General features: G+C 29.0%; 1 long non-coding RNA gene across 2 annotated transcripts in view; it reads right to left on the reverse strand.

The window, feature by feature from the left end:
• LOC129912597 (uncharacterized) overlaps positions 1–24,307 on the reverse strand; it is a 29,744-nt gene extending 5,437 nt beyond the window's left edge. The window contains exons 1-3 of one of the 2 annotated variants that reach the window (XR_008771861.1): positions 24,072–24,307; positions 23,769–23,835; positions 13,879–14,966 (exon numbers count right to left, since the gene is read on the reverse strand). This is a non-coding gene — a long non-coding RNA (uncharacterized LOC129912597). Of the gene's footprint in view, positions 1–13,878; positions 14,967–23,768; positions 23,836–24,071 lie in introns of those variants that run through there. The other variant, XR_008771860.1, reaches the window with a different exon arrangement.
• Positions 24,308–26,009: the final 1,702 nt, after the last annotated feature.

Genomic DNA, 26,009 nt, shown 5'->3' on the forward strand with positions numbered 1-26,009 from the left:
AAAGAACTTACGTCATCTCTTTTGGGTCTTTTTGGATAAACGCAATTCCCCAAATGCCAAGGAGAAAATATTATTTTTTTTTTATGTCTCCCTTAGGCCACACACACCCAATCCATCTTTCTCATACTTCTGACAAAAAAGCTATATATCATGCCCATTTCTTCCAAGAAGTATGTACTACTACATAAACAAACATGTTTTCCGCCAGATAAATACAATTTTGTCGAATGAAATACGCACAAGAGAATGAAATATCAAAAAGAAAGAAAAAAGCAAAACCATCAAAACAAAACAAATCGATAAATCAAAATGACTTGTTTGGTTTTTTTTTTCTTTCTTTGTAATTCTTCATCTCTGGTTATCACTTTTTCCATTGAAATTGAGAAGAAGTATTTTATATTGACATTTGATTGAAGTTTTCTAGCTTTAAAAATATATATGTATTTTAATTCCACCCTAATCTTTAATCATCAACATTATACCATCCACAAATAGAAGCATTTGAAGAGAAACATCTGAAACTTTTTGCAGACGATATCGATTGACGGATGTTTATGTTGAAAGTTGGAGTTCTCCACCATGTCTACACCACCATTGATGAAAATTTAAATGCCAAACATATTGTTGGAGATTTGTGTTTGACAGGAAATTGACATATATTTAATGCTTGATGACAGGTGGGGAGATTTTTGAGAGCTGGAGATTTGCTAAGATGGGTATTGATTATTTTATATCTATGGCTCTTTTAGGTCCCCTCAGTTTTACGTTTTAAAAGGGTTCTTTTTTAAATTATTTTGTTCCTTGAAATAGATATACAATAGTCAAAAAACATCTGTTATCGAAATCGATAACATTTGAGTGTAAAACGAAATTTCTTCAGTAGATATCAATTTGCTTGATTTTTGCCATTTAAATTATTTTGGGATACAATTGAAGTGTCAAAAAATATCTATGTTATCGAAATCGATAACATTTTAGTGTAAAACGAAATTTATTCAGACGATTTCATTTTGCTCGATTTTTGACATTTATACATAAATCATAATTCTCCACTGTCAGAAAAAGGAATGAACTCTACAGAAAACTTTATTAATGTAGTTTTTATAAATTCAAACATGAAATTTCGATTGGAGCAAAAACTGCAAATGGAGACGAATTCTGTGGAAATATCTTTTGAACATGTCGATATTTATAATGAAATGTTAAACATAATCACTAATTTTTACAAATAAAAAAAGTTGTCACAAAACATCAATTATCAAATTGTTTATAAAACAAGAACTTTACACCCGGTTAAACCTTGAAATAGTTTAGATTGTGCATTCGCATGCAATCACAAATCACAATAACGGTTTAAAGTTCGTTTTTTAAATAATATCATTTAGAAAAACAAAAATCATTTAATAAGAACTATTATGATGTGCATATGTATAACCTGCTATCTGTTCTAACAGTATGTCATTTATAATATAACATCTACTATAACAATAAAATAGAACTTGTGTTGCATCTTATTGAGTTAAATTAAAAATGTTCACGGGTGCAATAAAAATTGTAATGAACTAATCAAACGTATGTATCTTTTAATAAGAAATAATGTTTTATGTGCATATATATATCGTTATTTATATTTTTTTTTTTGTAATAAAAACTCAAGAGCTTTTATGTACATACATGTATTTTGTTTTCTCTTTTCGTTTTTCTGTTTACAAACATAACAACTCAGACAGTCAGTAAAGGGTGGACTTTGAACAAAATGTCAATGCCAGTTAAATTACCAGACTAAACAGCGTCTGAAGTACTTTTCAATTAATTAAGTGTTGCCAGGTTTGGTTTATTATACAAAAAGTGTGATATTTCATGATATTAATACTGTGAGTTCGAAAGATCACGATTTTGTGGTTCCAATTTGATCAAAAATTAGTATTTAAGACTCAAAATGATTACAGATGAAAAAATTAGATATTTTTTGGCATCTTTAATATTGTTGATTTTTTTATTAGTCTGTACAGTTAAATTACACACTTTCCGTGTCCGATAGAAAAGTTTACTAGTTTGAATTAGTTATTCAACATTTTAGTACAACACTCCATAAATATCAGATCGACACTAGCTACAATTGAAATTTCAGAAGTCTAATTGGTGTCATTTTTATTATTTTCACTATTACGCACTACAACGATATTTGATTTCAATTTTTGAATTTACCGGTCACTGTGGCGTATGTGGAACATATTTTTCTTACAATTTTTATTTTATTAAATTATAATTTTTTCTAAGAAAATAATGAAAACAGTTGAATTTTCTGGACCATTTTCTTGCCATTCACATTATGGTATTGTCACTCTGTAATGACATGCTGATGTTTATTAAAAACTTTTTCGTGTTTGAGCCATATTGATTGATCGTCATAGTAAAAGCGGTTCTGCCATGGTGGTTTTTATTGTAGTCTGATTTTGTGAATCAATACTTCTTCAATGCTATTAAAAACGTATAAACATGGCTGAACCCATTTTTAAAAATGGTACAGAGGTCGACATAGAAAACGCCAAACACATTTTCTTTGCCTTAAATGAAAATTTAATTCTAATATTTGAACATTTTTCGTTAGTTCTTAGCCTAGAACATAGAGTGTTAATAGATTTCAGATTTTATTTTTCTAATTATTTTTTCACAAAAAAATTTCTTTAAACCATACATATCTACACTATTGTAAACAAAATATTGTATACAAAATAATGATATAAAAAAATGATACGTATAAAAATCATTAAAACCTAAAATATATGTAATTTAAATCAGTTTTCAAGTCAACTTCAAAAAAACGAGAGCACGATATTTAATAAAATTAATTTTGATGTGAAAATAATTTTGAATTGTTTAACATCAATACCTAAATTGAATTAAAAAAAATGATACAAACTTTTATACTTTTTTATAATCAAATTCCATTTTATTAAAAAATTTGCTTATAGTCACACCCGTAACAATGAAAATTAAAATGACACGAACAAATTTGAAAATTTTGAGTTGGAGGTGTCGATTAATAAAAAAGTTTTTTTTTAATTTATTGGGCATCAAAATAGAAAATGACAATGAATTTTCGATGAAAAAGCTAAAACTTAAAAGCATTTTGGGGAAACATAAGTACAAACCTACAAACAACGATTTTTGTATATTGTCCAAGCTATTTACGTTTGATATTTAAATAAAACACTCCTTTTTCGGAAATTTTATTTTTCTTTCTCTAGACGTAAAAAAAAAAAACAATTTGAACTTTGTTGTTAAAAAATACCACTTTACCTTCCCAACTTAACAAACCATTGCAAGGATTTTCCTTGAACATTATTTTGGCTTCATTTTAAACTTCCAAAAAAAAAAAATGAAAAAAAAAATAAAACAACTTTTCAATGGCAAACCAAAAAACAAAATAAGTTTGGTCGATTGAAAGAAACCTAAACCTTAAAGTGGCGGAAGCCAATTCAGGTGGTTGCAGATTTCTTTGACAACATGCTACCCATTAGTTTAGTCTGATGTGACATGAAAAACGAACACGAAAAAATAATGAAAAAAAAAACAAGATTCTTTGTTCTTATTTTGTATTTTACTTTGTGATATCATATTGCAAATATGTATCTAACCTTGAATTTTTTGATGATTCTACATACGATGTTGTTTTAAGTGGCAGTATTTTGTATGCAAAAAATTGTATCGTGTAGTTAGAAAATATGCCAACAATTGAGTTGGTGTTTCCTTAAACTTGAAAAATATTATTGGTACTGAATTCTTTTTATTTGAAAGATTAAGTAAGTTCCAAATTGAAAGTCTTTCAATTTAAAAAAAAATCGGTATTATCGTTAAAGCGTGAATACATAATTAATTTACATACTTAGGTAATTAAAATATGACAAGACGTCTTTAAAAAGCTTGTTGTGATTATTAATTACTTTTTTTTCAGTTCAGGCAGTGTAAAGGATCTCTTAATAGGACCAAGAAATTATACTTTATCTTCTCATTCCTTTCAAACAGAATTGCAACGAACCACAAAAGCTATTATTCCAACCAATTACAAAAATCTAAAGACATTCATTAAGGAGAAGTACTTCATATTTTCTCTCTAGTTTCCTATTTATAAAATAAAAATCATTTTCCATAGTGTACAGTCCTTAATAGTAATTGCTTTTGTACAGCTGCTTTGAAAAAAAAAAAAAAAAATAAAATCTTTGAAGCAAAAAAAAAAAAAAACAACAACCCAACAACGCATTTATGTAATAAAATATACTGCGACCGCGTAACAAAACGTCGTAAAACCCCACAAAATAACACTATGCAAAAAAAAAAGAAACAAAAACGGAACTCGCAACAGTATGCCATATCCTTTTTCTTAACGTCATGAACGTTATACGTATATTCACCCCTTTAAAGTCCACCATAACTGCTAACAATAGCAAAAAAGCTTTACTTTACTTTCCTCCTTTCAAAGGACTTAAATGGACAAAGAAATGCAACAAAAAAAAAAACTCAGAGAAACCGTTCGTAAATATATTTTTTTTGTGCTCATTGACTTTGTTTACACTCATTCATCCATTGAAATACTCCTTCCGTTTCCTATACACCTCCCCTTTTTCCAACCTACCGAGAAATATAAACCCCACTTTTTACAACAAAGGGAAATTATATTTATTCACAAATCATCCCGCGTTTGTTATGTGTATAAGAACGAGTATATACACATGAAAGTCGTGAACGCGTAATAGGTCCATGACACGATAGAGAACATCATCATCGCCTTTACCAGCAGGAGCCAGGACATTAAGGACGACGAAAAAATGCGTTTTCTATGATGATGTAACGAACGTTCAATTCAAGCGCTCTTTGGCGCGGAAGCAGCGAGCGCCAATTCAAGAACCCTGGCCCTGCTCTTAGGATAAATATATGTATGTGTGTATACAAAGTGTCAAATAGAGTGAGAAATATACATAAGATGAGAGAACGAAACAGACAAAGACAAGTGCATGGTTGGTTCCAAGGACTTTCAACGTTCAGATTTTCACACACAACAACAAAATTGATACTGCGCAGTTATCTGAGTAGTTATCCAAAGTTTTGATTTATTTATACATATATTTCTTGTCTTGTTTCTTAACCTTTTTCTGCTGTTCGGGTCTGATGACAGAGCTGCCGAATGTAAAATTTTGTATTTTTTCACCTCTAATAAGTACATAGTTGATCTGAAGTCAATTTTCAAGTATGACGACACTGAACTTTGTAAAAAAAATGGTGAAGGTGAAGACTAAGACAAATTTTAAAAATAATCAAAATTGGTTAATATCTTCTGCCTCCAGTTTGGCCTTAAAACTTGAAAAAAATTTGACAACCCTAACGACTTATTTTTTAATGTAATAGCTTTGGACAACTCTTTTATGAGCTAAATATTAAGGAAAGAAATAAAAAAAGTGCAAACTGAAACAAAAAATTCAAGAAATAGCATAAAAAAAGGTCTAAAATTGTGTTAACCCTTTCGAACCCAAGCTATGAAAATCAATAGGTATTAAAAAATGTTTTTTTCAGTATTATCGTGTCGAAAACATCACAACTAAGAAATATGAATAATAAAAAGTTATTTTCCAAAATAATAAATAGCAAAACTAATGTGTTACTCTCATTGTACATGTAAGTAACATGCACTGCCTATGACCAACAAAAAAAATCGGACAACTGAGAAAATAACTTTTTATGAAACTATAATGTATGCTACTTCTTCTAAGCCAAAAAACTAAACACTTTGTGCATTAACATTTTTTAAATTTTTTTTTCAAAATTATGACCATATATAAAAAAATTTTTTTTACAAAAAAAAAATGTGAATTTCAATCCTTTTTCGATAAAAAAAAAATAAGGGATGATATTTGACTAACTTTTTGTAATAATCCAGTAACTAGGCATTATTATCTTTCAAATAAGCCATCGAAACCTAAAAAATTTTTAAAAATATGTTACATGAGAGTAACGCTGGGTCCGAAAGGGTTAACATTTTTTTTCATTGAAAATATACAGTTTTACATAAATCCAAGATCGAACGTCTTTTTGACATTCATTTACATAGTTAAATTTCAATCTTATGAACAGTTTTGAAAAAGAAAATTCTACTAAAGCTTATTCTGTCCTCCATTTTGGAACCACCACATCACTTTAAAATAAATTGCACTACTGGGGTCGCACGTACTTGCTTAAAGTAACTCTAAAGTTAAAGCTTTTTATACAACGAATTTAAATTTTGATATTTTGAAATTTCATAAGTAGTATAAAAAAATTAAATCTGTTTTTATAATTAATTAAACACCGTTTTAAATGATCTTTAACAAAAAAAAAACCAAGTATGCCATTTTATTTCTTGTATAAAAAGATATTTTTAGAAAAAAAATTTCGAAAATCGTTGGAGCCGTTTTTAAAAAAAATAATTTTTTATATACAGGGTGTCCCACAGTCACCGCCCCAAACGAAAACCATGGATTCCTGAGGTCATTTTAAGTCGAAAAACTTAAGAGGTAATTTTCTCGTTTTCGTCCCGTTTTCGAGTTACCACGGTTTTTATGATTTTTGTTCTCTTTTCCCTTATCTAGCTTTTTCTTTGCCAAACTACGTTTGATTTGAAAAATTTTTTTTACAACCAATCAAGAATTTATTACAGTTTTAGTTTGTCTCAAAACTTTTTTTTCTGCGGACAACCGTTTCTCCACAATTTTGCATCAAACACAATTTTCTTCGTTTTTTAAGTTGTGTTTTACACTTTCATATCATTTAAGTCAAAAAAACACGTTAATGAGTATTAATTTTTTGTGCTTTTTATTAAAGCCCAGTTTATTTTCATAAAAAAAATAAGTTTTATTTCATAAAAAAGGCTACTGAAAGTAATTAAAAAAAAATAAACAAACTGAGTGAATTAAAAAAAAAAATAATTTTTAAATAAAAAATTAATTTAAATGAATTAAAAACTTTTTCTGAGCTATTGTGGTTAAGAAAAGAACAAATAAATAAAGCTCAGAAAAAGTTTTAATTCATTTAAATAAATTTTGTATTTAAAAATTATTTTTTTTTTTAATTCACTCAGTTTGTTTATTTTTTTTAATTAATTTCAGTAGCCTTTTTTATGAAATAAAACTTATTTTTTTTATGAAAATAAACTGGGCTTTAATAAAAAGCACAAAAAATTAATACTCATTAACGTGTTTTTTTGACTTAAATGATATGAAAGTGTAAAAAACAACTTAAAAAACGAAGAAAATTGTGTTTGATGCAAAATTGTGGAGAAACGGTTGTCCGCAGAAAAAAAAGTTTAGAGACAAACTAAAACTGTAATAAATTCTTGATTGGTTGTAAAAAAAATTTTTCAAATCAAACGTAGTTTGGCAAAGATAAAGCTAGATAAGGGAAAAGAGAACAAAAATCATAAAAACCGTGGTAACTCGAAAACGGGACGAAAACGAGAAAATTACCTCTTAAGTTTTTCGACTTAAAATGACCTCAGGAATCCATGGTTTTCGTTTGGGGCGGTGACTGTAGGACACCCTGTATAAAAATTTTCTAACATTTTCAAAATGGCATACAAATTTTCGTTGAAAGCAGGTTAGTCTTGAACGAGATATTCATAAACCGTTCATAACGGTACAAAAAATATTTTTTTTATTTCAAAAGTTGGCTCTTATGTGTAATACTACACACAAAAATTTTAATCAATATCGTTAGAGCCATTTTCGAAAAAAATTAACTTTTCTATTTCCGTTATGTGGCAGGTACCGTTAGTTTTGGTCATAAAAATAAAATTTCAATTTCCCCTCTAGGGAATCACCCAAAACTGCTAAGTACCAAGTGTGAAGAAAATCGCTTCACTCGTTAAGGCTGCAGCTCCAGATAGAGACAGACACACAGACAGACAGAATTGTCGGACCCACTTTTTTGGCATTCTCCATCATCGTAATGTCACGTAAAATTGTTTTCTCGAGTATGATTTTTTTTACGAATCCTAAACTTGCCCTATAGTTACGGTGGCCATCCGTCCCGGTTTACCCGGGACTGTCCCGTATTTCTACGGCTTGTCCCGGGTTTTTATTTAAGAAACCCGGGACGTATAATTGTCCCGTATTTTGTAACTTGTCCCGTGATTGTCCCGTATTTGCACATTCTCTGATTTTTGTATTCAATATTTTAAACACTTTGTACGGAAAACAAGAAAACAGTGGTTGGAAATTAAATTTTTCTAATTTTTCGGATAAAGCATTAAGCCTAGTACGCTGCTCCAAAGTCAAAAATCTGTTGCTGCAAGAAAAATTGCTTGGATAAATAAACAGGAGTGAAAAACGATTGAAAGCTCTACATATATTCTAGCACAAGTAAGAATTTCGTTACCTTAGCTGCGTATTGTGCAAAGAAAAGCAAAATTTGCGTTTACGATTTCGTTGTGCTGGTTTTGTATGAAAATTTTCGTTTCGCCTCTAGACTAGGCTTTAGATCTTTTTTAAATGTTCGTCTATAATTTAGTTCCAGCTTCTGTTTGTCAGGTTGCTACACCAGGTAAAATGTTATCGAATAAAGAACAACATAAATGGAAGAGTAAAGAACCCAGATAAGTTTCAAAACTTTTAAGGACATGTTGTGTTAAAGATCATACAATTTCAAAATCATTTAAAATAAAATTAAAATGTTAAAAAACAGCTCTCCCGATTTTGATTAAAAAAATATTTTTTAGAAGTTATTAACAGACTTTATTATAAAACCATTTTCTGGATTTCTGATTTCGTAAACGACTTAAATGATTTCAACAAAAACGCTTCCATAAAATCGTTTAGGATATCTTGATATCAAAATAAAGAAAAAACATGAAAACTCATAAGAATTTAAATTTTTTTTTGAACATTTTTTATCTGTCCCGGGTTTCGCTTCAAGAAATATGGTCACCGTACCTATAGTACCTTTATCGCAAGTAAAAATAAAAGTTGGTGGATTTTTTATATTTCTCATATTAATATGCTTCATGTGTCCTAAATTTCATGACTTTTCATCAAGAAATGGCCGTGCATGACGCCATAAAGCACCAAATGCACCACTGTGAGGCAAGAACAATGATAAATAGCCAAAGCCAGCAAGACCGACAGATTTTTAAATCTTCAGCGAGCTCATGACCTTTACTGATTGTGTTAACTTCATTTTTACTTCTAATTTGGTAGAAATAATAATGGTCCATAAAAATGAAAAAATATTGTAAAAATAGGAATTTTGCATTATTTCGACAGAAGTCCAGAAATCCTCAACTAATTTGAACGATTTTTTTTTTCTAATTAATATTTACCTCATAAAAGAGTTGTCTTAAGCTATTGTATTAAAAAAATAAGGCGTTAGGGTGGTCAATTTTTTACTTGCTCTATAGGGCAAGTATTGTTTTCGTGGCGAAAAAAAAATTTGAGGTTTTAATCAAAACCAACATTACGAAGATGGAGAATTCCAAAAAAGTGGGTCTCGCAATTCCGTCCGTGCGTCTGTACGTCTGTGCGTCTGTACGTCTGTGCGGTTGTGCGTCCATCTGTACACATTTCCACAGCCTAAACAGGTGGACGGATTATCTTCAAATTTGGTACAGATGATTTTTATGGAATTCTGAAAGTTTGTTTTTTTTTTGTTTTTTTATATCTCGTTTAGAACGTATACCTCCCATACAAAAAAATACGATATTGCGAATTTCTCGAAAACGGCTCTAACGATTTTGTTTAAACTTTGTAAACGTAATATTTAAAGCAGTGGAAATAAAACTGCATTTTTATTTTTTCTCAAAAAAGTCAAATAACAAAAAAAAATGTTCATGCCCTAAATGTCGGCTCTTCCCCAATATCAATTTTTTTTTTTAATTCAGAGCCAGCTTTTAAAATCTACAAGTAGACTAACATAAAAGTGCTTTGAACAGCAAGAGCAAGTACGTGCGACCTCAGTCGTGCATTTTATTATTTTTTTTTTTTCTAAAAATACATTTTTGAAATACTTTTTTTCAAGTTTCTAGGTCAGGAAGTTTAGTGTTCACACCAGCAACATTACTGTTAGAAAAAATTGCTACATTTTTGTTGAACCACAAACACATTCTGATTTTTGTTTCTTCAAGTTTATATACTTTATGTTACAAAATTCTAATTTAAGCATCTAAAAGCTAGAAATAGTGCAACAGAACCTTAAAACCAAATATATGAGATTAATTATTAATATTAACTGTGTAAAAGCGGTATGCCAAACATATGGAAGAGTTTTCAAAGTGAAATAATGCTGAATTTCACTTTATCATAGTGAAGTAAGGCTGAACCTAAAAATTTGGGGTTATTTTACTTCAGTGAAACGAAAAAAGCCAGAAATTTTGAAATTCAGCGCTATATTGCCCATATTTCATTCCACCCAACAAATTTTCTGTTAATGACCTACTTTACTGAATTGTCAGTTTATATGATTTCCAGATTTAGGAATGACTTTTGGTAGCAAAATTGTTTCTTTGAAAGTTTAAAAATCATGAAAGATGATACCGAAATATCTGCATGGAATAGCGAAATGTTTTGATAGTTTCTATTTCTTTGTTTAAACATAAACTTAGTTTACATATCACTGAAACGACAGCCCTGGTTTGTTGGTTGTTAAAGCTGACGCAATACTATGCACTTGATGGAATGGAATGCAGAAGAGAAGCAAAATAGAGGTATATTTTCTTTGTTTTTGTCGTATTCTGTTTTTATTTCTTTTCGTCGACCAGAGGAATCGATCCTTTTGTCCTTGTGTATATTCGAGAGCACCTACCTGTGAAATTAATGTTTATAAAATGCACATATATACGACCATGTACACGAACAGGTACCTACAGACAGGACAACAAAGTATGCTCTTGGGGTCTTGGAGAGTTGAATTTTTTTTTTTTTTTTTTGTAGTAGGTATTTTGTATGTCTATTGTTATGTTGCATCATCGTTATTATAGAAGCCTTCATCCATGGTTATGGTTATACACAACTTCTTGTTTGAGAGCAATTAATTCTTAAAAAAAAAACAATCTGAGCAAAGAATAGAGAGACAACTTCATGAAGATTGAAAAAAAAGGTTGGTTTGTCCTCATAGTGCATCGTGTCTTAGTCGTCGACAAATATAACAATGCATTTTGAATGCACTTTGAACTCTGCGTTAGACTCTACTAATTAACATCTATTCATTGACTTTTTTTTTACATCAATTGTATTATTGATTTCCTTGGTTTTTTCTTCTGTTTTTTTTTTTTTTAATATGAAGGGTTAGTGTTGTTTTATTATAGTCTATCCATTTGATTGCTTAGATATCGACCGAAGCAAGGAACTTTTAAGTTGTTTTTTTTTTTTTTTTTTTTTTTTTGGTATTGTTTTGCAAAAAAAAATGCAAGTGTGAGCACGTTTTCTTAGAACTAAATTTATTCACCCATCATTGACGTAGGTTGAGACTTGAGAGTGTGCAATATAATTGCAATGGGGTGAATTTTCTTTGTTTTCTAGAATTTAATTAGGCTTCACGTTTTGATGGGAAATCGGAAAAAGGAGGTAGGTAGATAGATAGATTCGTGTATTTGCATAATACCTATGTAAACACTGTTTTTGAAATTCATAGGAATCAACCTTTAGACTTAAGATTAAAGAGAAATTTAAAAAAAATATTTGGATATGTTCTTTGAAGCCTACTTTATTCCCGAGTGCCAAGTAAGCTTATCACTGCAATTGAAATGAGGCCTTTTTAATACCTATTAAAACCTACTTTGCTGCTATTTTTTCGCTAATACGAAGCAATAAAAAGGATTTCATACTTCATTGTTTGCTTTTGATGTTTCGCTAACCGAAACACCACAAAATTATTATAAAAAAACTGAACGACATAAAAAAAGCTCTTACAGCTTATAAGTGTTTTTACTTATACATTTTTTAACCTTCGACAATATTGGATTACCTATTTAAAATAAATAAATGTAATCTGCATAAAATGTTAACTCAGTAAAATACTGAGTACCAATAAAACACGGCTCTAAAAACAACCTAGTAAGATAGTGAGAATAAAATTCAATTCCACCACAAAGGTTTGAAAAATTGAAATGTTTAACACCTAGCAATTCTATCCGAATTCGTCATTAACAAGAAGGAAATAAGGCATGGACTTGCATTCTCAGACTGGTAGTCAATTCTCGACCTACAATATTTACCACCTCTGAGGTTACAGTTAAAAAACGAAACTAAGGGATCATAATCTACATTTTAAGCATTTTAACTTCGGTTATCGATAAATTCTTTTTTGAAAACAATTCCAACGATTTTTATGAAGTTTTCAGGCGTAATAATTTTTGTTTTTTATAAAGCCTGGTACGCAGTTCGCACTAAATTTTAGCCGAGATAAAATTCCCACACAAGTTATCGATAATTTGTATGGGATCCATTTTAGCTCAGATACAATTTTTCGATAATTTGTATGGGAGCTAAAATTTAGCGCGAACAGCGTACCAGACTTAAGCGAAGAAAGTAAGAAATTTTTTGAAATTGAATCTCGCAAAGTGGAAATTTGAGGGAATGCGCAGTGTCCGGCGAATCGAGAAATTTAATTTTTGATTTTTCTACACGTTCAGTACTTGAAACAAAGTATGTGTGATAATGATACCTAACATATGGTATTAGTATGTTATTGGTGGTAATCGACTTGGTTTTATCAAGTTATTTCCCAATTATATAGGAAAAAATAATCGTTAAGACTGTCCCGGGATTTTCTCAGTTTTGACTTTCAATATATGTAGTTAAAAGATTCTGAGTAAATTAAAAAATATATTAAATTTTTTTTAAATTTCTATCATTATATAAGCCCGCGTAAACCTATTTTCAATATTTTCGTACAAAATAATGATACAATATAGGTAGTTTTGAAGTTTTCTCAATTTGTAAATTAAAATTATTTTAAATTTGTTTAAAGAATGTTTAGTCAGTAAAAAAAAACCATAGGTAATTTCATCAAAAGAAGTGTGTAAATATTTGTTTGGAAAAAATATAAATTATTTTTTCGTGTAGATTACTGCGAGTATGGAAATGTTTCGATAATTTATTGATAACACTGGTTAACAAAATTAAACTTTTTTTTTGTTGCCGAAACAAAAATATACTTTTCTGAAAAAATTAATCAGCTCCAGTTTTTGAAATATTACCGTTAGAAAATGCAGTACTTCGGACCTTATTCTTTTATATAAGGAAAATTGTTTGAGCATATTTGGTAATGTTTTTTATAAGAACTATTTTCCACCTTTTTAAATCTGTTTAAATCTTTCCGATATCTTTCTTACTGCCCGAGATATCCTCAGTTGTTTGGTATTTTTATAAATTTTATAACGTCATTATCTTCTTTATGATATATGAAGCCAAACCCACTTACTTCACTTTAAGATATCTCGGGCAATACAAAAGATATTGAAAAGTTTTAAACAGGTATCGAAAGATGGAGAACAGTTCTTATAGAAACCGTTACTAAATATGCTCAAACAATTTTCTTTATACAAAAGAATAAGGTCCGAAGAACTCAAAAAAACGTTTTTTTGCATTTTCTAAAGGTAATATCGTCGGTGAAACCAGAAAAGTGTGTAACTCCATTTTAGCAAATTTTATAGGAGAGCAAAAAAACAAAATCGTTTTGAAGGCATTTGTATGAATTTTCATTTTCTAATTTGCTAATAAAATAAAAACTATGAACTTTAAGGGGATTCTGAGTTTGAGGAACGGTAGGTATTAGGTTTGTCTAACAGACGGCATTCAAATCTAATTTTCAGAAAATTTGGAGTTACACACTTTTCTGGTTTCACCGACGATATCTCAAAAACTTGAGCTGATTAGTTGTTTCTGACTTCGGATTCGAGTTCAGCACACCGAAAACCTTCAGAAAAGTATATTTTTGTTTCGGCAACAAAACCCTTGTAAACCATTGTAATTTGTATAAAAACATTGAAAATGTAGTCGGTACGGGCATATGCCTGTATAGATACTCAAAAAGACTTAAAAAACTTTGGAAATATTTTTTTTCCCGTTTATGGAGAAACTTTTGAGTCGCTATGAGTATTGAAATTCAACATTTTGAAAACCATTCACGAAATTCATAGTTGTCACTGAATTCAAGATTTTTCTCAAGTGAACATTTTCTCCTGCCATTTCAATTAATCGTCAAGTAAATGCAAGAAAATACACTCAGAAAATTCTTCTCCAGGCGTGTGATTGAGAAAAAACTTAGGTACTTCAGCGACGACTATGAGTTACACCCTCAATTATCATTTATGACTAAATATTCAAAAAAATTTAGATATATTTTCTAATTACAATTTGCTTGACATTATGAGTTTTTGTCAAGGATACTCAATTTTATTTACCTAAATGTTGTCCTTGTATGTTGCCAGTATGCATATTACTGGAGCACAACTAAGGTTAATACAATGTACCTACAAACGTACTACGCATTCTTTTAGCATTACTAACAGAATAGTGCATTGCATGTGAAGAACATGAAGGCATTAAGCTAAAGTAATTATTTTTTTGTTAATTCAGAATGACATGAAACAAAGCTAAATTAAAACAATGTTCGTATACTTACATATTTGATTGTATCATAATTTATTATACATATAAAATGCATATATTTATTTACTTTAAAAACAAACGAACACAAACTTTTTAAATGTCTGTTATTTTACGCTTTTTCGCTTAGTTAATATGGAGTAAGCTAAACACTTCCTTGTACTGCCTCAAAGTAATGTTAATAACACTGTGCTTTTGTCGACAGATGGCGCTTTTATTTACTAAAGATAATTCGAGTATGCTGACACGATGGCGTCCTTTGTTTTTCAAAGTTGCACAGTTACAAAGTTGACTGCATTAAGGAAGTTTTTTTCAGCACCTTGAGTGGCCTAACCCCTTAAAATAATATTAAAAAATGTTTGGAACCAAAATTGATATAGATTATATTGAATTTTTATGATTGAGTTTTAGAAGAAAGTAACTTAAAAACAGTATCATTTTATTGAAACATTAGATATAAAACTGCAATAATAAAATTCTAAGAAAATCAGAGCAAAATATGAAGTTTTTTCTACAAAAACATAAGAATTTTTGCAATTTTCAGGATCGTTTTCACTAACCAATCCGCTTTTTCACGACTGTTCTCATATTCGTTCGAATTTGAAAATGGAAACGAAAATTGAATCCATACGCATTGAAAGCTGTTGTTCTGATTTCCATTCGACTTTTTTGTTGAAGAATATTGTTTTCCGGTAGCAAATTGCTACCCGGATTGAAAACGACAAAAAATTGTCAGTTTTTAGGTCCGTTCGTTTTTCGAAACACCTATTCGCAAAATGTCTTCGAATACGGAATTCAGAACACCTAAATTTTGAAAATAAAATTCGAACGGTAATCAGAACAGCCGTGTATGTTGAAATTTATAAAAGAGATAATCTACCCAGGCAGCAATTTTTTAAACTGCTTAAAATGCATAGACTTTTTTTTTTGAAATTTGGCGTTGTGTTCGAAAACACACATGACGGCTTAGAATTTTCTTTCATATTTCCTTGTGGATTGTGATGTTCTTCAATTTTTTTTAAGAAAAATAACTTAATTGTTAATAATAAATTATTAAGTTAAAACCATTCTGCATTATTTATCACTCAAAATTATCAAACAATGAAATCCTGTATAATACAACTAAACCAACACACATTAATCTACTTTTAATCGTCTTTCGTGTAAAATGAGTCTAGAAACTATGCCATCATTAAAAAAAAAAGGTAATTTGATCTAATAACTTTGTTAACGCCTCTAAGATTTCAGAATATAGCTCTGAAAAGTGATTACCACCTAATTCAACTGACCTGGAATTATAGATTTTCGTTTATATCTCACCACAGATCCATGTGTTTTGGCCTTAATATCAGTTGTAGACTATCAATATAATAGTCCCACAGTAGCCCTATAACCAAGTAGGTAAGGTACCTTACTATAGGTACAAATAAAAATAGTTTTGGGAAGAATTATAAACAAAAACAAAGAAGAAACTAGTTTAGAGCACTACTTCTTGCTTTCTTCTTCAATGCAAGTGCACATAAGTTCTTTGTTTAGGTGTTCCTAAGCCTCGAAGCAATCTACCTTATTATTATACCAATACCCAGAGACCTTAGCATGAGGATGGGCTCTTCTTCGGGGTGTGTATAATGTAGAAGTAGCGCTTGAGCTTCTGGTTGATGGAAGGTTAAGTGGTTTTTCCGCTTCTTTTGCGTTAAGCATTAAGTTTTTCTGCGATCGCACAGGTGAAGTTTTCACCAGAAAATTTTATATCTCTCTTTCCGATTTAAAATGCAAGTAGGTATAAGTACCTAACAAGTATAGTTTTATATCTGAGTTTTTTTTTGTTTTTTTTTTTTTATACAATTTCTTCGTTTTATTTGTTTATTTTTATTTTTATTCATTTATTTATTTATATTGGCCATGTGCAAAGTTTCTCTTTTTTTTTTTGTTGTACACTTTTGTCTGAGGTTTTCTGTTTCAGATCGGATATGTCTCGCAAAGTCGTGATTATGTCGTGAGGAGGGGATCTCTTTTCGAATTTTTTGTTTTTTTTTGCTTTTGTTGCTTAGAATGACTAATACACGAGGAAAGGAACTTTTGTATTTGAAGTTTCTTGTCAGGTTTTCTTTGTGTTTTAGTTTTTTTTTTGTGCAATTTTTGATACGGGTCGACCAAAACAACAGCTTTTTTTTTAATTTTTTGCATTTCTGCTGAATTTAAGTGAACAAAGGCAAAGAGGATCAGATTCTTTGTTTGGTACTCAAAATAATAAAAAAAAAAAAAACAAAAAACAAATTGGCATTGAAACCGCAGTGATGTTCGATGATAATATTATGGTCTGACATTTAAGAAAGAAAGAAATTAAAGTAGGTATAGCAATTTACTAGTGAATTTTGTTTATTGTCTCTATTTTATATGTTAAATAATGCAGTGATTAATGTGAAAACCCTGATGAAGGTGCTTTGAAGTAGACTGATTGATTTTTTTCAAATTTATTTTCAATTTTTTTTTTGATTTTAGAGATTTTTTTCCGAAAACTTACAAAAATCTTTGAAAATGTATTTTTTTAATGAAAAAGAGGTCAACATCTATTTTTTTATTACATATATAAATAGGTTATTTTATGATTTTATTTAGATTTTCATTTATATTTTTATCTATAAAAAGAAATACCACTATATCAGCTCTTAGGGTATGAATACTTTGTAATACAAAATTTGCATTTGCTCTCATTATATCACCCCTCATGACACTATTATCTATTTGCACAAGTGCCAATGCACTCAACTTTACTATCAGTCGAGTTGAATGATAAGTTTTGCTTGCCACCAGGCAACTGTCTCTAAAAATAATCAATAAAGTCTACATATAAAGTAATACAAAAATAATAAATATTTCCTCGACGTTTTTAGCACACATCCAATCAACATAAAAATAGAAATAGAATAAAAGCAAAATTGGTATGGGCAAAAAAAATAAATAATATTTAAAAGACACCAAAATTTAATTTCATATTAAGAGTTATTTTAAAATAAACACAGGAGCGAAAACACCATAAAAATAGTCTAGTCAAAACCCAGAATCTAAGTTAATATTGGAGTATATGGCCTTTAAAATGTTGGTTGAATTATTTTTAAGGAAAAACAAACATCTTTTAATTACACTGATTTACAAAATTATCTTAACTTTTTTTTTGTTGCCGAAACCAAAAAATACTTTTCTGAAGGTTTTAGATGTGCTGAACTCGAATCCGAAGTCAGAAAAAATTTATCAGCTTCCGTGTTTGAAATATTACCTTTAGAAAATGCAATAAAAAAAAACGTTTTTTTGACTACTTCAAATTGATTGCTCTAACCGTTTAGAAAATATTTCCAAACCCTATGCTCACTGATTTCAATAGTTTTCTTATGACCAGTATGCATTGGGATTTGGATAAGAACATTTTCTGAACGGTTTAAAAGCAATCAATTTAATGCCATGGACGTTTTTGTAGAACGTTTAAGCCTCTACAAGAATAAATCTTACTAATTTTATAATAATCACTTTTCAGTGAATAAGAAAATTTTGAAAAGTAAAAAAAGTTTTTTTTTTTTAAATTTGACCTCGAATATGTTTTAAATAGTTAAATTAATGAAAAAAGTATACTTGACCTTTTTTGTGGAGCAATCTATTTTCTACAAGAATATGTCTTGCGCGTTTGATTATTATAATTTTTAATTTGTTACGAAACTAAGAACAAAAAACGAATTTTTAAAGATTTTCTCGATTTTTGGACCTCAAATATCTATTAAACGGTTAGAAAAACGAAAAAATATACAAGGCCTTTTTTGTAGAGCGTTCAATTTCCTACAAGAATATGTAAAGAAATTTGCAAAAAAGTCAATTAATAAAAAAATGATTTTTTTTTATTAGAAGCTTGATGTAAAAATGGAAAATTGCGAAGTGGAGGACCTTTCCATTAATATAAAGAGCTCATATTTGGTGTGTATATTCTAGAGGTGTCTAGCAATCGATTTTTCGGAGTACAAAATAAAAAAAAAAAGAATTTCGATTTTTTGACCCGCCCTAACGTCCCTGTTGTAAAATATGGTTTTTCTGTTTTTGACGGGTGTCCCTTTATACTTTTTTGAGTGGTTGAAATAAAAACCTGTAAATATTTTCATCTAGGAGAAAAAATATGATTTTTTTGTGTAATGTAGTCTTTTTTACTTAAAATGTATTGGATAAATTAAAAGATGTGAAGTATAAATTTTGTTTCGATTTTTGTTTACAGCTGTGGGTGCCAAAAATCGTGTTTTTTTACGATTTCTGTCAAAAGTAGACCTCCTATCGAAAAAAGTTAAATGCAAAAGTTGTAGATATTAAAAATCTCTACAACTTTTACTCAATCTATTTTTTTATATGTACATATAACCTCAAAAATATTGAGAAAAAAATGCAAAAATACGATTTTTTGGGTTTTTTACTATTATTTTTTACATAAATGGTTGGATTTTGACAAAACGTGGTTTAAAATTACTTTAATATTTTTTTTACCTATTTAAAATGTGTTTTGAACAAAATATTAATTTTTGGATTTTTGACGAATTTAATTTGAAAAAATAGCCTATTTTTCAATCGAAAATGTAACAAAAATTTTGTCGATTTTTGACATGTTTGGGATGCCGTTATTTAGATTAAAAGCCTTTTAATTAAGACTATGTAGAACACTTTTATTTCAGAAAAAAAAAAAATGAGAAAAATTGAAAAAAGTAAAAAAAACGCTTTTTAAGATCGATTTTTCCGTAAATGGCATTAATAATGTAGAGAAATATTTTTCCATAGAAACCAAATTATTCTTTTCTAATGTTCTTGACCTTGTTAACTTGAATCTAGCGTAGTTAAACATTGAAAGTTTTTGAGATATTGAATTTTGAACTTTGAAAAACACTATTTTTGTGATAACATAAATGTTGACTTCTGACCTAATTGACTTTATTCATGTATTTTCATACAAAGTACTCGTAAATATTAAAGCTTAAAAATGGAAAATATATTACAATAAATTTATTTAACTTTATGACTATGCATGAAAAGTATTCACCTCCCCCAAAACTTTTGTTCTGTTGTCAAAAAATAAAATTTAAATGTTGGGCAATTAATTTTAAAAGTAAAAGTTGAAAAAAAAATATTACATTGTGACTTGGCAATGTGTCTTCCGTAATTATTGAAATTGTTAAAAATACATATATTTATAAACAAATTTTTCTCTTCAAGGTCATTTGTATACCAAATAGAATTGTCAAAAATGAGCAAAATTATTGTATAACCCTCATGAATAGCAAATTTATCTAACATTTTTGCCTCGAACTTGAATTTTGAAAAATCTTTTCTATATTTTTAAATAATTCAATAATAAAACACAAGTAAAAAGAAAATTAAAAAAAAAAAAAAAATGTTCATGTACATAAGATTTGAAAAATTACAAAATTATCTAGACGTTGAACTAAAAGATCTATGAAACACAGAAAACAGTAAAAATTTGGAATGTTTCCAAAAATAAATATATTCATAAATAAAAATTGAATATATGTGTAGTATACCTACATAAAGATGCAATCTTTTCTAAAAGTTGTTTGGTGAAAAATTAAGTGCGGTCATCTCCTTAAAAGATTTGTGTACATATTTGTTGTTTTTTTTTTTTTATTTTTATTTTTAAGATGGATTTTGTTCTAATTATTTTTTTTTTCGTTTTTCATTTGTGGTTTTCCACATATGTATTAATAAATGAAGAGATAAACACCTGTGCATTGAATGACCTTGCGGGTACGTTCGTTTATTTCCTTTGAAATGCAACACATACATAGACAAAATGTGTAGAATATATCAAAGATATACATATCAACATAAAGTGCAAACATCTACAATCTACATTGTACGCGAAAACTTGCATGCAGAGCGCATTAAACAAAAATTAAGTGTATAAATTGAATACACAAAAATTCATATAAAATGCATCACTAACTCGCATAAGAGTACTCCCATACCTGCACACATACATATTTCAAGGCTCCATCATAGTGGTTGGAAATTTTGAAGGATTAATAAATAATTTAAAAAAAAATTCTCAAATGAAAAAAATCTTTATAGGTACCTACTACACGTGGATGACTTTTATCTGAGTGTTATTTAAAATTTTTGTTTTTTTTCAATCGAAATTTCAATTATGTATAAAATTAAGCACTAAGCCTGTAAAATAATATTTGTGCCACTTTAAATTTAAAGCTTTGAAAGTCACAATACTGATACAGTGACGTAACGTTTTTTCTAATTCTACTGTTTCATACGCTTTTTATTTCGTAAAACCACAACTTATAAAAGTTAGTCTTGTTTTTAGGTTTTGTCAAAAAATTAGCTCTATTTTGGTCCGAAAATTTAAAAAATATATGAACCGATTGGATATTCTCGGAATTGGAGTTGCGGTAAAAAAATTTGGTGTCGGTAATTCAAACAAAACATTAAATTACACTATGTTGGTATTTACAAGAAAATTTGTAAATACATATTTTTTTGAGAGCATTCAATACAATACAATTTTGAAATTAACAATGGGTTGGGGTCGAAATTCTCTATACGCCAAAATTCGGATTCCAAAATTCTGTACTCCAAAATTCGTTATTTAAAAAAAATTGTGTATGTAAATTCAAAATTCTGCACTTTAAAATTCTGTAAATACAAAATTCGGGGTTTCAAAATAAAAGAAAAATTGTTTTTTTTTAATGTTTTTTTTTATAGTAGGTACCTACAGATGAAATATTTGGTTAAACAATTAAAACGTATATCTGAAAAGCGAAGATAATTAAATAAGGAATAAAATTTAGGCAAGAATCTTTATGTATTTCTACATTTTGCTTCCGAAAACCAGATTAATGGATTTGATTTAAAAAAAAATTTTAAATCAGAATTTTGGATTTATAGAATTTTGAAATACAAAATAATAGAAAAGCAGCAAAATTGAATACAGAATTATGTTCATACAGAATTTTTTATTCAGTTACAGAATAATTAATAACTTTATTCACTCTTAATTCATCAAAAATTACATTGTTAGCAAATTAAAAATCAATTAGGTATAAATTAGTTAATATTCCACTGTCATCGAATTGTGGTCTGAATTTTCAAGTCTCCTAGCTTTTTAATTATTAACGAGGTCAACATTTTTTTTTTTTACAAAATTCTGCTTTTAAAATTTTGTTGCTTTTTCTAAGCATGTTTTCAAAAAAGTTTTAAAAATATTAAAAAGTCAAAGACTTTAGCTTAGAAGAAATGAAGTTTAAAAAATAATATAATAATTTTACTACAAACAATCGCAAATTAGTTTCGAAACGATATCAAAGTAAATAAAGTAGTAGATAAAATAAGGTTCTCACCGAATTGTGAAATAAGTTGAAATTTTTTTGCAAATCTCCACTTAAATTGCAAAACGTAGGTTATAAAATCACCACTGTCATTTAGTTTTGAAAGCAACGAAAAAGATTTATCAAAACCGTAGTCTACTTACATTACTTTCAACTTTTATTAATTTACAAAAAATTACAATTTTTTACAGGTTTTATTTTACTTGAAATTCACTCGTTGGTAGGTAAATTGATATGACTATTTTGCAAATTAAATTTCTTCTTTTGCAAACTAAATTCACTCTTTTGCAAATCAAATTCACCTTCTGAATATCAAATGCTTGAAGTAATCAATTATGTAACTCACTTTAATTCACCTTATAAGGCTTTGTACGCTGAAGCGAAAAGAGAATTTTTAAAAGTCTGCTATAGTTAACACAGCGAAAATGATAACAAACAAATCTAGTACTGATTCTCTGACATTTGGCCCAAATCGGACTGAGATATTCACATTCAGACTTTGGGAAGTTAGTTTATATGAACTTCAAGTATTTTATTTAAAACAAAATAAAATTTATGTAGTAACAATGTAGCTCAATGTAACTTTTAAAGGGTACCTTAACTCATGTAGCTAGATTCAAGCATATCCATTGCATTAACCCTATACATTATAAATACATTCTTATTCAGTCTTAAGAAATTTTATCAAAATTCAATTTAAAAAATTCCATTCTTAGAACAAGCAAACTATGTAGTTTCAAAATTATATAGGTAAAAACTATGTAGTTTAAAAAACGGTTGTTAGTAAATTGTATTTAAGCTATTAGCTTTTTTGGAAGTTAAGCTAATCTATTTATATTTTTTAAAATCAAAATCTCCACAAGCTTCAATTCTGATCAACTTTTTCATCCAGCACTAAAAAAATAATTCCCGAATACAAAGGAAATTCAAGTGATTCTAAATAAAAAAAAAAAAAACTCTCTTCCAGTGTTATCAAAAATCGCAATACAAAAGTTCAAATCAATACCTTTCTATTTTTCGGATCAAAGTTTTCATTCAAAAAATATCCTTTTTCATTTATTTTAACTATGTATTGTAGTCCTATATTTTTATATAGTCATAGTACCTACCTATAGAGTTTCGTTAATGAAAAAAAAAAAAAAAAACAAAAATAACACTTTATTTTCCTCTCGCTATCCCCTTTAGCAGTCTATTGACAATCTGGTCACCCTCACCCTTGTAGATACATTTTAATTCATACTTTCGTTTCAGAGAGTAGGTAGAATAGAGGTACCTAGCTTTGCCTGGGTTAAAATATAAACATACGCACAAACTATCGATCTAGTAGAGAGCTGCAATGTGAAAAGATGTACAATTTTATACCTAACTAAATTATGTATGTTTGGTTGGATTTGGAAACATTTTATTTACATTCCATGATTTGACATGACGCAGGCACTAAAGAGTAAAAGCAGCAGCAGCAGTAACCCAGGTAGTTAGGTGGGTAGGAGAGTAGGGGTAGGTAGGGTAGATAGATAGGTATATCAAGAACCCTAATTTGCAACGCCAGATGAGAAAAGATACAGATAATAACTTAATATATACACACATTCATACCTACTCACAAGGAAGATGAACTTAAGTGGTAATTTCTATTCCACTTTTCATTCTACACTTTTCATTCCACCCCCTCAAACCAGAAATCATAAATTTGTATACACAAAGAAAATAGCAAAACATCAAGGAATTGAGAAAAAGAAATTAAAATTTTTTCACTCACCTTAAAATGATTTTTGCTGCTTTAAGAATATATCCTTTTTTCAGAGTAAAGATTCCGTTAAAAAATCCTTAAATAAAAAAAAAAAAAATAAATAAAAAATATAATTTTTAAACTTTTCTTTATTTTCACTAGTTAAATTAATTTATTAATAAATTTTTAAAGAAAAATATTTTTTAAGGATATTTTAAGGACATTTTTTTTCACTTTAATATCATGCATTAAAAAAATAGTCTGAATTTTTCAAAAAAAAAAAAAAAAAAAAAAAATAGATTTAACTGATTTTTTTTGTTTGTTTGTATTTACTTTGCTTTCAAATGTCCTTGCTCTTCAAGGATATAGCTGTTGTTGGGGTTTTTTTTTTGTTTGTCTTTTTTTTTCAAGTTGTTATTTGCAAAGAAGAAAAAAACCTTATATATGTTTGTGTATATGTACAGTAACACTTTGTGTTTTTGTATCTTTAATACTTTTTAGTTGTGTTCGACGAACTTGTTGTGGGACGCGCTCTCAGCTGACTGGTGTTTTGTACACAAAAATTCATCTACAGAACTCTAGCTCTAGATGTTTAGTTAGTTTTTTTTTTTGTTTCTGATGAAAATGAAGAAGAAGCAAAACAAGATAGAAAAAAAAATAATGAATATAAACAGACGAATATGGAATGAAAGAATTGAGAAAATGAACCTTGCGCACATAACAGTTAACAGCTGAGTTTTTAAAGGTGTATTAAAGTATCTATGTTTATGTATAATGGTTGTGTGTGTAGTGTATGGTGTAAATAATCATGAAACAGGATATGAGAAATATGGTATAAAACAAGAATAATATACCTAAGCAAGAATAGATTGAAATGGGAGAAAAACGTTAAAGTTCAATTAAGATAAAAAAGGATTTAACAGTGATGTCGGTGGGGGTTTGTATAGTAGGTACTAGTACTAGGTACTATATAGTACTTATTGATTACTAATACTTTTTGTATATTTTTAAAGTCCTTTTTCTATCATGACAGGTTTTGATTTTAAAGACATAGCGACATGGCGACATGGCAACATAGCGACATGGCGACATAGCGACATGGTGACCTGGCGACAAAATGACATAGCGACATAGTGACATGTCAACATGGTGCCATAGCGACATACCGAAAAGGCGTCATAGCGACATGACGATATTGTGACATAGCAACCCGGTAACGTGACAAAATGGGTGACATGGCGAACTAACCTTCTTATAATAAATTAATCGATTCTTACGTTACATATTTGTATTCGATAACGTAAGAATAACTTAATAAACATAAAAAAAATGTCTTTTCGTGAAACTGCTTCGTGTAATATTCTGAAAAATATGCGGAAACTTCTCTTACAGCCCTATTCTGCTGTTCACGTGAATCTCTGATCCGATTCACATATTCGATCCACTTTAATAGGTACTACTTTGTCATTCTGCTATCCATCGGGTGAACTGCATTATCTTACCTTTGTTCGACATCCACGTGAACGTCAACTTAAAAAAAATGGCGACGAAGTTAATTGAAAGAAAAAAAGTTTTTTTTTATTTTTTAATAGAAAAAAAGAAAAACAACCTTACATACAAAAAATATATAAAAAGTTGTGAGAAGTTGCTTTTGTTTCATTTAAACGATGGTGAATTTATTTTTAAAACCAAAAGTGACACATCCGCAACATTTTTTGTGCGGATTGAAAATGTATGGAGCAAGTTCACTCACGTGAATAGTGGAATACCGAACAACTTTACCGATATTACCGACGTGAGCTTGGATTCCTCCCGATGAATAGCAGGATAGGGCTGTTAGTAGACAGGGTAAGTGTATTGCATTTCATACGTGCATTGATGCTGCTGATGATACAAATTATCGAAAAAAAAATTGAGCCGATTTTTCGATAATTTTTATGGGAGTTAAAATTTAGCTCGATCTGCTTACGAGGCTTTACCTTCCAATCGATACACTGTGCAAGTCGAAATCTTTGACAAGTGCGCTGTTGACTGTTTCCCCCTATGTTCTGCCCTATTTCGGAAAGTCGTTTTTCTTGTTTAAATTGCTATTTTTTCTGCTCAAGCCTGGTACGCTGCTCGCGCTAAATTTTAGCTGAGATAAAATTCCCATACAAGTTATCGATAACTTGTACGGGATCCATTTTATCTCGGCTAAAAATTTTCGATAATTTGTATGGGAGCTAAAATTTAGCGCGAGCAGCGTACCAGGCTTCAAACGTTATTTTACTA

The sequence above is a fragment of the Episyrphus balteatus genome, chromosome 2 (genome assembly GCF_945859705.1).
Source record: "Episyrphus balteatus chromosome 2, idEpiBalt1.1, whole genome shotgun sequence".
Lineage (NCBI taxonomy): Eukaryota > Metazoa > Arthropoda > Insecta > Diptera > Syrphidae > Episyrphus > Episyrphus balteatus.